The 13,682-nt window shown below is 33.7% G+C and overlaps 2 long non-coding RNA genes across 2 annotated transcripts in view; one reads left to right on the forward strand and one right to left on the reverse strand.

The window, feature by feature from the left end:
* Positions 1-1,233: 1,233 nt before the first annotated feature.
* Positions 1,234-13,682, reverse strand: part of LOC105475466 (uncharacterized) — a 431,412-nt gene continuing 418,963 nt past the window's right edge. The window contains exon 4 of the long non-coding RNA XR_011622119.1: positions 1,234-1,673. This is a non-coding gene — a long non-coding RNA (uncharacterized lncRNA). The remainder of the gene's footprint in view (positions 1,674-13,682) is intronic.
* LOC139362788 (uncharacterized) overlaps positions 12,757-13,682 on the forward strand; it is a 42,132-nt gene continuing 41,206 nt past the window's right edge. The window contains exon 1 of the long non-coding RNA XR_011622118.1: positions 12,757-12,839. This is a non-coding gene — a long non-coding RNA (uncharacterized lncRNA). The remainder of the gene's footprint in view (positions 12,840-13,682) is intronic.

Consider the following 13,682-nt stretch of genomic DNA (forward strand, 5'->3'; position numbering starts at 1 on the left):
CTGTAATTTCGTACTACTTTCATTTGAATTTACAACAGGGTGGCCTTATTTTTCACATTCCATAGAAATACAAGCTCCAGAGACTTTGGCGTCACCTTTGGGATCTTATAAGGTCAGTAAATAATACCCTTTTCTTCCCATCTTAGGTTCAGAATAGATTTAAAAATAAAGCAAAGGAAATAGATCGAGATTTAAATAACAGCTTTATGACTGATAAAGCAGACTAGAGAATGTGGTATCAAATCTGCATCAAATAGCTTCCCAACATGCCATCCCCAAGATAGACAGACTCTCACACAGAGACACACAGAGCTGTGGGCTTTTCCCATCCCATGGGGTTCATCTGAATGCACAAGAGCAAAGAACAAAAGTGGAGGTAGTGACTTCTAAAAGTAGGAAAGTAGGGCTAGGTTGGCTTTCCCCAAAACCTGCAATCAGTGAGAAGTGAGTGATGGGCGAGGAAATGAGGCAGTAGTACTATGCTACAGGGACCCTGTACATGAAAAAACAAGGGGTGAAATAGTGTCTCCCATCCCCAAAATTCAAACTGAAATAAGGAATCAATGAGGGTGTGTAGCTTCCAGGGTGACAGCCTACAGTCATTCTCCTTCACCTACTAAATATATGTGGTATTTTTTCCTGCAAATAGCATATACAAATAATATGTATTTCATTTTTACAAAATATTTACTTCTTTTTCTCATCTTAGTGTTCGTTAGCCCATAGTAAAGGTGTATAACAGTTTTTTTCCACAAAGTATATTAGCCTAGTACTAGAGATGAACGGATAGATAGGTAAGATAATTGATACATGTATATATAGAGGAAAAAAAGTATCCAGAAAATACTGCATTGGGTCTAATCATCTTTTGTATTATAAAATAACAATAAAGGGTTACACTTCATATAATAGATACTAATAAAATTAGTTACTAAGTAATTATGTATCTGAATTTATACTGGTTATTTGCCTTCCCTAGATTGCTTTATACATCACAATATATAGCCTTGGATACAGAATGCAATTTTCTATGCCCTTTAGAAACTGCTATTTACCCTTTTTCATCTGGTTATACATTTTCACTGTGCCATCATTGTGAATAATTGGGCTCACATGATACTGACAGCATAGAGATTTGGAATTTTTGCATTTATAAAGATCTAAAATAGTCATGATTAAATATTTGGAAGAAACTAAAACTAATTTTGAATAACTGTTATCGTGATGGGGGATGGAATTCATCTTACCACTTTTAGGAAATGCAAAATAAGTTATCTAATCTCCTTAAGTATGTAGAGTATTTTAATAAATGCAAAATTAAACTTTGATCATTCAGTAAGATCAAATATTCATTATAAAATCACTATTTAATAATTGTTCATAGTTGCCTAACCCATTACAGTTCAAACTGATGATAAAAGAATGGCCTAAACTTGCAATTTCATCTATTACATTGTTTGAGGAGCCACAGATCATAGTGTGTATGGTCCAAAAAAAAGTCAAAAAGAATATTGGATATTAGCATTTTTTGTTTACTTCTCTTAATATTGCTGAAAAAAGCAAAGACACTCTTCATTCTCCTTGATGTGATGCTGATTTTCCATTCAAGTGGAATGCCATAGCGGGACATTGGAATCAAGCAGTAAAGTTCTCTTGGTGACCAAACACCAGACCTGTCACAATTAACATGAGTAAATTAGGTTACATCTTATTTGTCAACTCATTTTCATCACTAGTTTTCTCTAACCACCAAATGGATGGGTTAGAAAGTGATGGATTATATGTTTCTTCACCAAGCTGCTGTAAGTGTCCTAGAGGCTTTGTCAAGAAAGTCACCCCTGACTGGGCAAGTTAAAGGGACTTGCCAAAGAAGTCAAGAGGTGGTAGGGAAAGCATGAAAGCCCTTCTAAGGAGAATGAAAAAACAAATGGGAACAGAAGCTAAAAGGTAAAGCACATAATTGTAATTAAAGTTTCATTAGAAAGTATTCTCCAAAATTAACCAAATAAAGTTAGTGGGAAACAGTATGTAGATAATGGATAACGATCTAGGATTTGAAGTCAGACAGAACTAGACGTGAATTTCAGCTCATACATCAATAGACTGTACAACCTCAATAAATTTCTTAATTTTTCAACATTTCAATTTCCTCATTGAAAAATTGTCATAATAATACTATTATGATTGTGGTGAAGAGAAATGAAATTTTTCGCATATCAAAATTGTTCAATACACACTCCCTATAATTACTGCTGCTTTGCCGTGTTGCCGTGTTGTAGTTTTTATTAATGTAGAAAGGCATTAGCTCCCATTTCTTTAAATTCAGCAGTGGAATAATGAATATCCAGCACCATTTCTGCTACCAAGACCACTGCAGTGACGTAGGGAAAAGGGACTGGCATACTGAGATGAGAGCCAGTGGGAGTGGCCTGCCCTATGGTAAGGAGTATTTTACCACTTATATCATTTATAATTGTCTGTGAAAAGTGATTTTTAAAAAACTGGATTTTAATACAGTTAAATTCCCTACAGATAATGCATCCCTTTATTGACCGTGTTAGTGAAATTGTCCCCTCACCATATCCTGCCCCATGGATCACCACTGCTCTTTATACAGATGAAGTCTGAGGGCCAGAGAATACAAGCAAGTAGCCAAAGTCACACAGGATCATTTTCAAGCTGCTTTTTTTCAAAAATAATTCTACATTTTTTCAGTTCTTTCCAGATCATTTGCCCCTTCCTAACTTCTTTCAACTCATGTATCAGGTCCTTAGTTTGGTTTTCCTCCAAAATCTAAACTAACACAAGCAAAATCCATTCATTTTCAGAGGTTCCTCATACAAGAGGTAGAAACAAATATAGTGCATTCACTCTGAAGGATTTTTACTATTTCTGTTTCTACCTCTTACACAGTATTCCTGGTCTCTGCTTGTCCAGTCTTACAAGACTCTGTTGACAATTGGTGTGATGTACTAACATGTTTGTCTGGAATAATGTGATAACAAAGTAGAGCCACGTTTATGCCATGTCATATTTTAATAGTGTTTTGTTTCTTAACCCTTCCCAAAAGGGAAAAAATACATGATAGGTATTTTCCCCCAACTGTAAAAAAAAAAAAGAAAAGCTAAACAATGTTGGGATTTCTTCCAAAATATATTGCCCTTTCAGTGAAGCTATTGTGAAATGTTTCTTTCAGTGTGTGTATTAAGAATCCACTCTGCTAGCTAAAGTCAGGTAAGTTTCCACTTGTCACCACTGAAAGAAGTAAAATGCCAAGAATGGAACAAATGGCACACACCTTTATTTCCACCATACGCAATGTGCCTTTCTACTTGCCAACAGAAAGCAGAACAGATAAAGTAATATTCTGCTAAATAATGATGCACACCAAAACAATGGCTATTTCTGCAACTCAAGAAGAAATCGTTATATTGTTTACTGTTCACAGTTCTTACTGTCAAAGGTCAATGTTGTGTTTTGTGCCCTGATTGTCTTAAATTAATAAACACTATTCTCTTGTTAGGTTGAGGAGGAAAAGAGCAATCTGTCAAGAGAAGTATTTCTCTTTCATTAAAAGATTTTACTCAATCCAGAAAACTGTTCCTACCTCCACTTTCCTGGCTAGTAATGAGAGACAAATCCATGGCAACCAGTTTCAAGCCACCTAAAGAAAGATGTCCCAAATAAATCCTACAATGAATACGATCTTTTTAGAGAACAGCATTTCTCTCCATAATTATGCTATAAAACAGATTTCACACCTTAGGTACAATGCATAAAACATAAGCTAAAATTTAAGGCCTAAGATTTGAAAAGTCTAAAACATTTCTATCTCAACAGTCTCTATTTACTCTAATCACTTCTTTATAAATAACTATATCCATGTGTTCTGTTCCAAAAGTCCTCTAAGCATATCACATGTTTCTGCTCAGAAAAGTTTGATAGTCCCAATTATTGCATAACTTCAGGAAAAATGATATGCATTTAATAAAATTAATTGGGGAAATTTCTTCATAAATGAATATAAAGGTTGTGGTGAGGATCCTTAAAATACTCATTTCACACTCAACTCTAAAGTTTACTCATGATTTGACTGATAAAAGCTCTGCAATAAAAAAGCAACATAATAATATAGCTTCTAAATGAGCAAGCATTGAAGTCAATTGAAGCCTAGTAGGTGAAAGGTTTCTTTATAAATGTTAAAAGCTGAAGCTTGAGGGATAGGAAATAAACATTTTAAAAGCATCAGTAAGAGACAATCTTAGGTATAAACATAATTATTTATTTAGGGCATTCCTAGAGATAGATGCTGCAGCCAGCAAAGACACGCTAGCATGTAAACCACATGAACGAGAGAAGATGGAACAGCTGAAAGGCAACGTTCCTCCCAGGGAAGCAATTTGGACTCCAACCAGGCCAACAGTGATGAAAAATCATCATTCCTGGGTGACCAGTTCTTTAGTTGTGTCTCATTATGGTTTGAGAAAGGTATTTCAGGTCTGAACTTGGTAGCTAATGCTTTTATCACAAGCATCAAATGCTAATTGGTTAATCCAGATCTGCCAGGACAAGCATAGTTTCTTCTTATTTCAATTACCTACACTGATGGTTAGAAAACACACCAGAATCCAAGCATCCATTTCATTTGAGATAAAAAGTGTTTAAAGAAAAAATAGTTAATATCATATGCATTAGAATTAAAATTCTGCTTGGACAATAAAAACATTAATATATATAAGTGATTTTTTTTTTTTTTTTTTTTAATATTTGAGACAGAGTCTCGCTCTGTAGCCCAGGCTGGAGTGCAGTGGTGTGATCTCAGCTCACTGCAAGCTCTGACTCCTGGATTCACACCATTCTCCTGCCTCAGCTTCCCAAGTAACGGGGACTACAGGCACCTGCCACCACGTCTGGCTAATTTTTTGTATTTTTAGTAGAGACGGGGTTTCACTGTGTTGACCAGGATGGTCTCGATCTCCCAACCTCGTGATCTGCCCACCTTGGCCTCCCAAAGTGCTGGGATTACAGGCGTGAGCCATCGCGCCTGGCCTATAAAGTGAAATTTTTAAGCAAGGGGAAAAGCTCAAATTCAAATTTTAAATAATCTGTTGGTTGATTCTCTATTAAATGAGTTCAAGAAAAAAAGACTAATTATTCACATCCTCTCTGCCATCAGAGATTGCTAATTACCATCTTTTTCCAAATTTTTGGGGGCTAATTCAGAAATTCAATGTTTATGACATTTTTCAGTTAAATTCTTCATAATGTATACTCAAAAAAAAGACAAACATCTCACATTATCCAGCAAGTTTCCTCCCAACACTTAATATCTTCATATTTGGTAAAGGTAACAATCCAAAATAAAATCATTTTACTTAATGGAATTAACAGATAATGAAATCATTACACTGTTTCTTTAAAATAATTGTCTCAAATATGAGGCTTTCCACCAAGAAATATGAAAATACACATTGAAATTATTTCCTACTCAATCAGCAGTTCTATTAAGCATTTTACAATCAGATGGTTCAATGCAAGATGCAAATTGTTTTATTTCTGAATCCCCTCCCTCACTTTGTGTGACTCCTGAAATTGCTTTAGAAGGAAGCACTTGTTTTTTAAAATAATATTGTAATATTTTAATAGATACAAAACTAACAAAGAAATTTTGTTTTAACAAATAAGCAATCATTGAGGAGCACATATATCCCAAATATAAAAGATTGTAGATTTAAGCTATTTGTCTTTTTTCCAAGATCATTTGGTTTGAGTAGATTGCCTCTACTCAAAGGCAATGCACATCATTTCCACTTTCTAGGTTATTTGGGAAACACTCCAGAAGTGGTAGAGTTTATATGCCACAATGGTTACAATCATTGGCTTTAAAGTCAAACATGAGTCAGAGTTCCAGGTCTGCTACATAAGATTTTGTGATCTTGAGCCTCAATGTTATTACAGGTAATTGGAATAAAAATAGCATCTTATATGTTTGCTGTAAAATTACATTAAATAATGCTTAATGCCTATGCATAATAAACAACAAATGTTATATATGATAATTGTCATTAATATTATAATTAATAAATTGTTATACATTTTCATTTCTATAAGTATGGCTGAGTAGATGCCCTGAATCATTGTCTCAATTGAATCAATTAAAATTCCAGTTAAAATATAGCATTATTTTTCAAAGCATTGTTGAACTGGCTTGAAAGTTAGAAATTCAAAAGCCCCAAACAAAATTAAAGCATTACTGCTTACTCTAAGAGGTAAAAAATAATAAGCCTGGCATTCACCCAAGGGTTTGAGACCTTGCTATTCTAATTGGCAGGTTTGTGGAGTTAGGGACAGAAGACAAAGGCAGCACTCTGTTTATAGGGGGAATTTAGGATGAGACACTCCAGATATCTGGAAAATGTTTACTGGAGCTTTGTTCTTGCTTTTATTTTTGTTGAATGGCAAATCATGCTTTCTATACAATTTTTAAATCTTCAGAATAAATTTAATTTAGAGTAATTTTGTTTTGGTTTGGTACTGGCCATGAGCAACTGGGAGAAGTAAATGCAACTTTTCTGAATAATATCACTTTTGACACAACCCTCAAGTAATTCCCACAGATAAAGTTCCAAGAATAAACAATTCAGAACTGAAAATCATAAAACACACATACAAAACAAGATATTATAAGTAGAAGTCTGTAAAAATAACAGCAGAAACAAGCTGACAAACATTAAGAAAAGGAATTATTTGAAACACACTAAGAAATAACTCTATATTACATGTCTAAAGAAAGAAAAAAGAAGTTTGATATTTTGACTAGCAACTAGGAGACTATAAAAACGAATGTTCAGATTTGAAAAGGAACCAAATAAAATCTCAGGAAATACTGTACTAACTAAACTTTAAAAGTCAGTAACCAAATTAAATTCAGCAGCAGAGATAAATTATGAACTGGAAGAGATATTGTTCAGAAAATAGTCTAGAGAGAGGAAGAGATGGAAGACAAAAAATGAAGTGAAGGCATAGACAGAAAAGGGCTGGTCAATATCTAATCGTTGTTTCAAAGGGAGATAGAAAAAATGGGAAATAGACGATCATAGAAAGAGATAATAGTTGAGAATGTCATAGAATGATAAAAAAAAAAACCCACTAATTCTCAGTTCTAAGAATATCACTGAATACTAAGAAGTGTAAATAACTACAATTGCAAGATGACAAATCATAACAAAACCATGAAACACGGGGAAAAAAAAAGTCTTTAATGAAGCCATGGAGAATAAACAAATTACCCATAAAGAAAAGGCAATTATATTGGTAGTTGACTTCACAACCACAGAAAGAAAAAAAATAGATGTCTTGAATATTATTTTCAAGATGCTGAGATGAAAAAACTATAATCTTAAAACTTCGTACTCAGCAAAAATATCAGCCAAGAATAAGGGTGGATAAGGATAATTTTCAGACCAAGAGAGTTAACATGAGAATCAAATATTTAAAGCTATGCTTCAGAAAGAAAGATAACAATCCCAGATAGAAATCTGAGATGAAAGAAAAATAATTGACAAAGATACTGGTAAATATGTGAACAAATCATAAAATAAGAATGTCTATACAACTATGATTTATCAATAATATTTAAACATTAAAACATTAAAAAAGAATGTCTTGGGTGTAGGTGGGTGGGAAGAGACTGAAAATAAATTATAGGTCTCATACAGTTACAAGGCAAATTACAGAACTTAAAGGATTCTTATATTCATGTAAGGTTGCCAGATTTAGGAAATGAAAATATGCTTTTTATTCATTGTTTACCTAAAATTCCAATTCAACTAAGTGTCCTATTTTTTAGTCTGGCAAACCCATGTTAATTGATCTGTAGGGAAAAAAATATTATTCTTAAATTTAAGTATGCAGAGTTAGTTTAATAATAAAAAATCAATTAATGCATTTTGCCACATTTACAAATTGAAATGAAAAATGATATGACAACTTCAATAAATGTAAAAAAATTTAATCAATAAAATTCAATATTCATTAATAGTAATCTTCAAATGGAAATAGATGATAGACTTCTTTAGTCTGCTTACAAGCATTATGAAAATCGTTAGTAAATGTCTTACTTTGTGGTGACATTATAAAATAATTTTCTTGTTTGTTTGTTTGTTTGTTTGTTTTGAGACGGAGTCTCACTCTGCCACCCAGGCTGGAGTGCAGTGGCCGGATCTCAGCTCACTGCAAGCTCCACCTCCCGGGTTCACGCCATTCTCCTGCCTCAGGCCGAGTAGCTGGGACTACAGGTGCCCGTCACGTCGCCTGGCTAGTTTTTTGTATTTTTTAGTAGAGATGGGGTTTCACCGTGTTAGCCAGGCTGGTCTCGATCTCCTGACCTCGTGATCCGCCCATCTTGGCCTCCCAAAGTGCTGGGATTACAGGCTTGAGCCACCGCACCCGGCAAAAAATAATTTTCTTTAGAATCAGGGATGACACAAGAATGGTAACTATCGCTACATTTATTCCACATTGTGTTAGAGGTTCTGACCATCAGAATAAGAGAAGAAAAGAAAATTACAAATTATCACAATTGGAAAGGAAGAAAGCAAGTCATTCTCTCAGATTATGTAACTGTCCACCTAAAACAAAGTAATCTACAGGCAACTATCAATATATTATTGATGTAATTATGGTGTGCGCAGTTTTGGCTAGATAGGTAGTGATAGGTAGTGATTTTGGATTTGGTCTCCCACTAATTTGCAATATTTCTGAGTTAATTTTACAAAATCAGCATATTTCTTGTTTAAAAAGAGAGAGAATCACAATGTTGCTGGAAATCAAAACACACACACATATATATATATATAGGTCTTGTTCTGTTGTCCAAGCTGGAGTGCAGTGGCATGAATTGTAGCCTTAACCTCCAGGTACTCAAGCAATACTCCCGCCTCAGCCTCCCAAGTAAATATGACCACAAGTGTACACCATCTAACTTGGCTAATTTTGTTTTGTTTTGTTTTGTTTTCTTAGTAGAGATGAGGTCTCACTATGTTGCCCAGGCTGGTCTTAGACTCCTGGACTCAAGCAATAGTCCCAACTCAGTCTCCCAAACTGCTAGGAATACAGGCATGAGCCACCATGCCTAGTCATAAATATTTTTAAATAAAATATAAAATACTATTGTATTTTTATATGTCAACATTAATGGCAAATATAATTTTCAAAATGATATCATTTTTCTATGGCAACAAAAAATGTACTTAGAAATAAATTTAACAAAAATTAGATAAGCATTGTAAAAAAATATTAAATTTTATAAAGGCAATAAAGAAATCATAGGTAAAAGGAGAATTATGCCATGAATCCCTAAATACAATTGCATGTGCACATGCATATATACTCACAAGATTGGTAATTGATAATAGAATGGGAGCTTCTGCTGAGTGGGGAAAACATGGACTCCAATACTTAGTTGTGGGCCAATTAGTTATCATATAGAAGGAAAATAAAAGTGGATTGCTAACTTGCCACAAAAAAATAAAGTTATAATATTTATGATTGGAAGGGAAATCTATAAAACTAGTAGAATGCCATGAGGAAAAACAGGTTTATGACTTTGGGTTAAATATAAAAAATATATGCCATAAAGGAAATTATAAATTAAACTACAGTAAAATTAAGAACTTCTGTTCATCAAAGTTTAAAATGTAATCCACAAACTAGAAGACATGAGCAACACATATTAGCCACAAATGCATATGACCCCCAAAATATTTTAAAACCCTATAAATCAATAAGAAAAAGATAAACATTTAAATAGTAAAAAATAAAAAAGACTAAAAACACAGAAACAATTTTTACAGAGTAGAAAACACAAAATTATTGTAAACATATGAAAAATTTTCAGCTTCATTAGTAATCAGAAAAAAATTAAATAACAATGAAAGTTCCATATATAATGACAAAAGTTGTAAAATTTAAGAAACAGGGCAATACCACGTGTTGGCAAGGATAAAGGATATACATTAATGCAAATTCTCTTCCACTGCTAGTGGGAAGATAAATTCAAACAACCTTTTGGGAAAGTTGAGCATTACCTGGTAAAGTGGAGTGTGTGTGAAACCTGCAATTCAGAAGCTCCATGTCTACACCTAAAGCTTAGAGAAACCCTTGCACAAGTGTTTCAGAAGCATTGCAAGAATCAAGAAAAAGAACATCAGTGGTTAAGAACCATGAACAACGTAGTCAGGCTCTTAGACTGAAATCTCTCTGCTACTTTATAACTCTATCTTAGTTAATTTATTAGCATTGTTATGTTCTTGCATCCTCAACGGTAAGTTGAAAATAACAATAGTACCTATTTCATAGGCTTGTGTTGATATTTAAATATTTAAAAGTGCTTGGAATAGTGCCTGGCACATAGTATTATACTGTTATCTGTTGTTATTATTTACAACAGCATTGTTAATCATCAAAAAAAAAAATCCTGGAAATACTGCAAATATTTGCCACTAGGATGTGTGTGTATACAACTATATGTATACACACACATATATATTCATATATGCACACACATAAACACAATGGAATACTACATAACGGCAAAAATAAAAACTTCAGAATAAACAAGATAAGCAACTCAGACTATAAAATATGATTCAATTTATGTGATTTCTTAAAGGCAAAATGTTACATTGTTTAAGAAGGTATATTTTACTAAACTTGGGGAAAAAGAGAGGGAATGATTTACATAAATTTAGAATTTCAGAATGGTGGTATCCTCTTTGGAAACAATGAGTGGAATGAAAGCTGGGAGAGTGACCCAAAGGCTTCTATAGTGCTAATAATATTCTCTGTCTTGGCCTATAAGAAGACTGAGATTTATTTAGTCTTCCAACTGTATATATACCTCTTGTGCACATTTTATATTCCGTATTTTGCCAAATATAGTGTGAAGTATTTTAATGTGAAGTATTCCACAAACTTAAGGTATAAATATGGCTTCTTTGCTTTAACTTTAAAATTAATTGCTTTACTTCTCACTTGCCTCGTTGATACAGTTTGTCTCTGTGTCCCCAACCCAAATCTCACGTGGAATTGTAATCCTCATATGTTGAAAGTAGGGCCTGGTTGGAGGTGATTGGATCATGGGTGTAGTTTCCAGTGGTTCAGCACCATCTCCCTAGTGCTGTCTCATGATAGAGTTATCACAAGATCCAATTATTTAAAAGTGGCTCTTCCCCCTTTCTCTCTCTCTCCTGCTGCCATTTAAGATATGCCTTGCTTCCCCTCACCTTCAGCCATGATTATAAGTTTCCTGAGTCCTCCCTAGTCACACAGAACTGAGTCAATTAAACCTCTTTATAAATTACCCAGTCTCAGCTAATTTTTTATAGCAGTGTAGGAACAGACTAATACACTTATTAACAAGAAAATAATTTCCTCTCTAAAATACCAAGTTGTCCTAAACATGGGTTTTTTCCACACCTAAGGAACTAAGATACACAAGACCTGGATAGTTTCAGTCTCTCATTTTCACTGCTTTTCACAATTGTATTGCAATGCTAGAAGCTAATCCAAAACAATTTTACTGACAATGGGGATGCAATATGACCCAGATGGAAAACTTATACACATCTCCTCAGCAGCAATTTCTGAGATGAGGTTAGTGCAGCAGTAGAAATACAAAAGAAATAGAAGAAAATGGAGAATGGAATCATAGATAGCAGAAAAACATTTACCCCTTAAATGTCAAATTGGGGAAAACAAAACCACATTAGCCTCAAACAGATTTTACCTCTCCTTAGTAATAATAACCCCTAAAACTATACTTCCTGAAACAGAAAACAAGCCCTGGTTAATACTAAGGATGCTGTATTTCTTTTGAATTTCCCATTTTCTTCATGCAGAGCAATGTGTCAAATCTGAGGTTGAGCTTCCTGCACAGGGCTGCTTAGGATCTGTTCAAGATACACAAAGTGAGTTACTGGGTTGGATGTTTCTAGCAGAGAGGGTCAAAATAAAGATGAGAAAAAATAGAAGAATGACATTTTAAAATGCTTATTAGATGTGACATAAAAAATGTATTGTAAGTTCTGTATTACAAAGATTTTGCCCATAATTCCAGGGTAAAAAATGTTAAGCATGACTGCACAGAAATGATAAGGCACTGATTTATGTATAGACTAGGGAAGACAACAATTTTTTGGTTAGACTATTCCATCACACATTATAAAATGGCTTTTCCTTTTTACTGTTTAGTTCAATAAATCTTCTTGTCTATTAATCTGTGAATTGCTGGCTCAAGCTACATACCATGATTTTCTCATTGAAATAAAGTCTGTGGGAGAAGCCCCTGGCATAAAGTAAAATCTTACATCAAGTGCAGAATTTTTCTGTCCCCTGAAGGCCCACCGCAAGATTTTACTGTATTTGCTTACTAACATAAGCTAGAGAAATTCCCATTAATGTTTAAAGCAGTTGTAACCCCCATGAGGACCCAAAGTCACTTAAAATCTTTTAAGTGTTTTTCATATCCCACATTAATCACTATTTCAGTCAAGACATATATGACAAGGAATGATGAGCAAATAAAATGTTATAAATAAAATGTCTAGAAAAAATATTTATTATTATTACATTATAGTGTAGTTTATGAAGTTAAAAGAGAAGATAACAAATATTAGCTAACAATGATATACCTGATAAAAGAGTAATTGGAACTAAAGGGTTCTAATGTCCTAAAATTCTAAAGCCAAGGTTTTGGTAGCTGGGAACAAGAACAGCTGTACTCCAGAGGCCAATGTGGGGAAAGTGGAGCCAGTCCTTCAAAGTCAAAGATGCAGCAAGTAAGAAAGAGTGGGCTACCTAGACGTGTGGCAGTAGGATGAGCCAAGGAAGCTCTGTAGCTGAATCTTCTGGCAACACAGTTTTTGGGGATATTGACTGTTGAAAGACAAGTTGAGTCTGAATTATTTGCTCTGAACCCAAAACACTTAAGAGCACAAAAATTCTATAGGGTTAGTTAGCAAAATTTCCAAAGACAAAAATGAAAAATTATGAATAACTCCACAAAGATTGCACAGACATAAGAAAGTACCCCACTTTGAGTCAAATCCAGTCAAAACAAGGAATAAAAGAGTAACAATAAATTAATACCTGCAAGACAAAGATTTTGAAAATGTCAGTCCTAGTAGTCAGAAGAACTATGTATGAAATATTTAAAGAAATAAAATGGGCAATAGCAAAAATAAGCATAAATCAAGAAAATATCAGAAATGAACAGACAAAATTGAAAAACAGAAATTCTAGAAATAAATTTGAAATAAATAATTCAGCAAATGTTTAAAACAGCCAGAGAGATATAGTTGAAATGAGAATTAGAGAGTTAGAAATGAATGGAAATAATTTATCCAGAATGAAAAAAGAGATAAAGAAATGAAAAATGTGACATAGGTTAGGAGACGTTGGTGTAATGAGTCTTACCTATTGCGATTACAGAAGACAAATATTCGACCTTATCATGGAGCTACTACATAATATATTGTTCAGCCTTAAGTTTTTACTAAAGAACTTAAGAGTAATCACTTAAAGAACAGAATGTGCAAATTGCAAAACAAATGTTGGGAGGTGTATAATAAAAGGGAAAATATGTGAATAAATCAGTCTGAAAACAAAGTAATGAAGGAGAA

The sequence above is a fragment of the Macaca nemestrina genome, chromosome 4 (genome assembly GCF_043159975.1).
Source record: "Macaca nemestrina isolate mMacNem1 chromosome 4, mMacNem.hap1, whole genome shotgun sequence".
In the NCBI taxonomy this organism is placed as follows: Eukaryota; Metazoa; Chordata; class Mammalia; order Primates; family Cercopithecidae; genus Macaca; species Macaca nemestrina.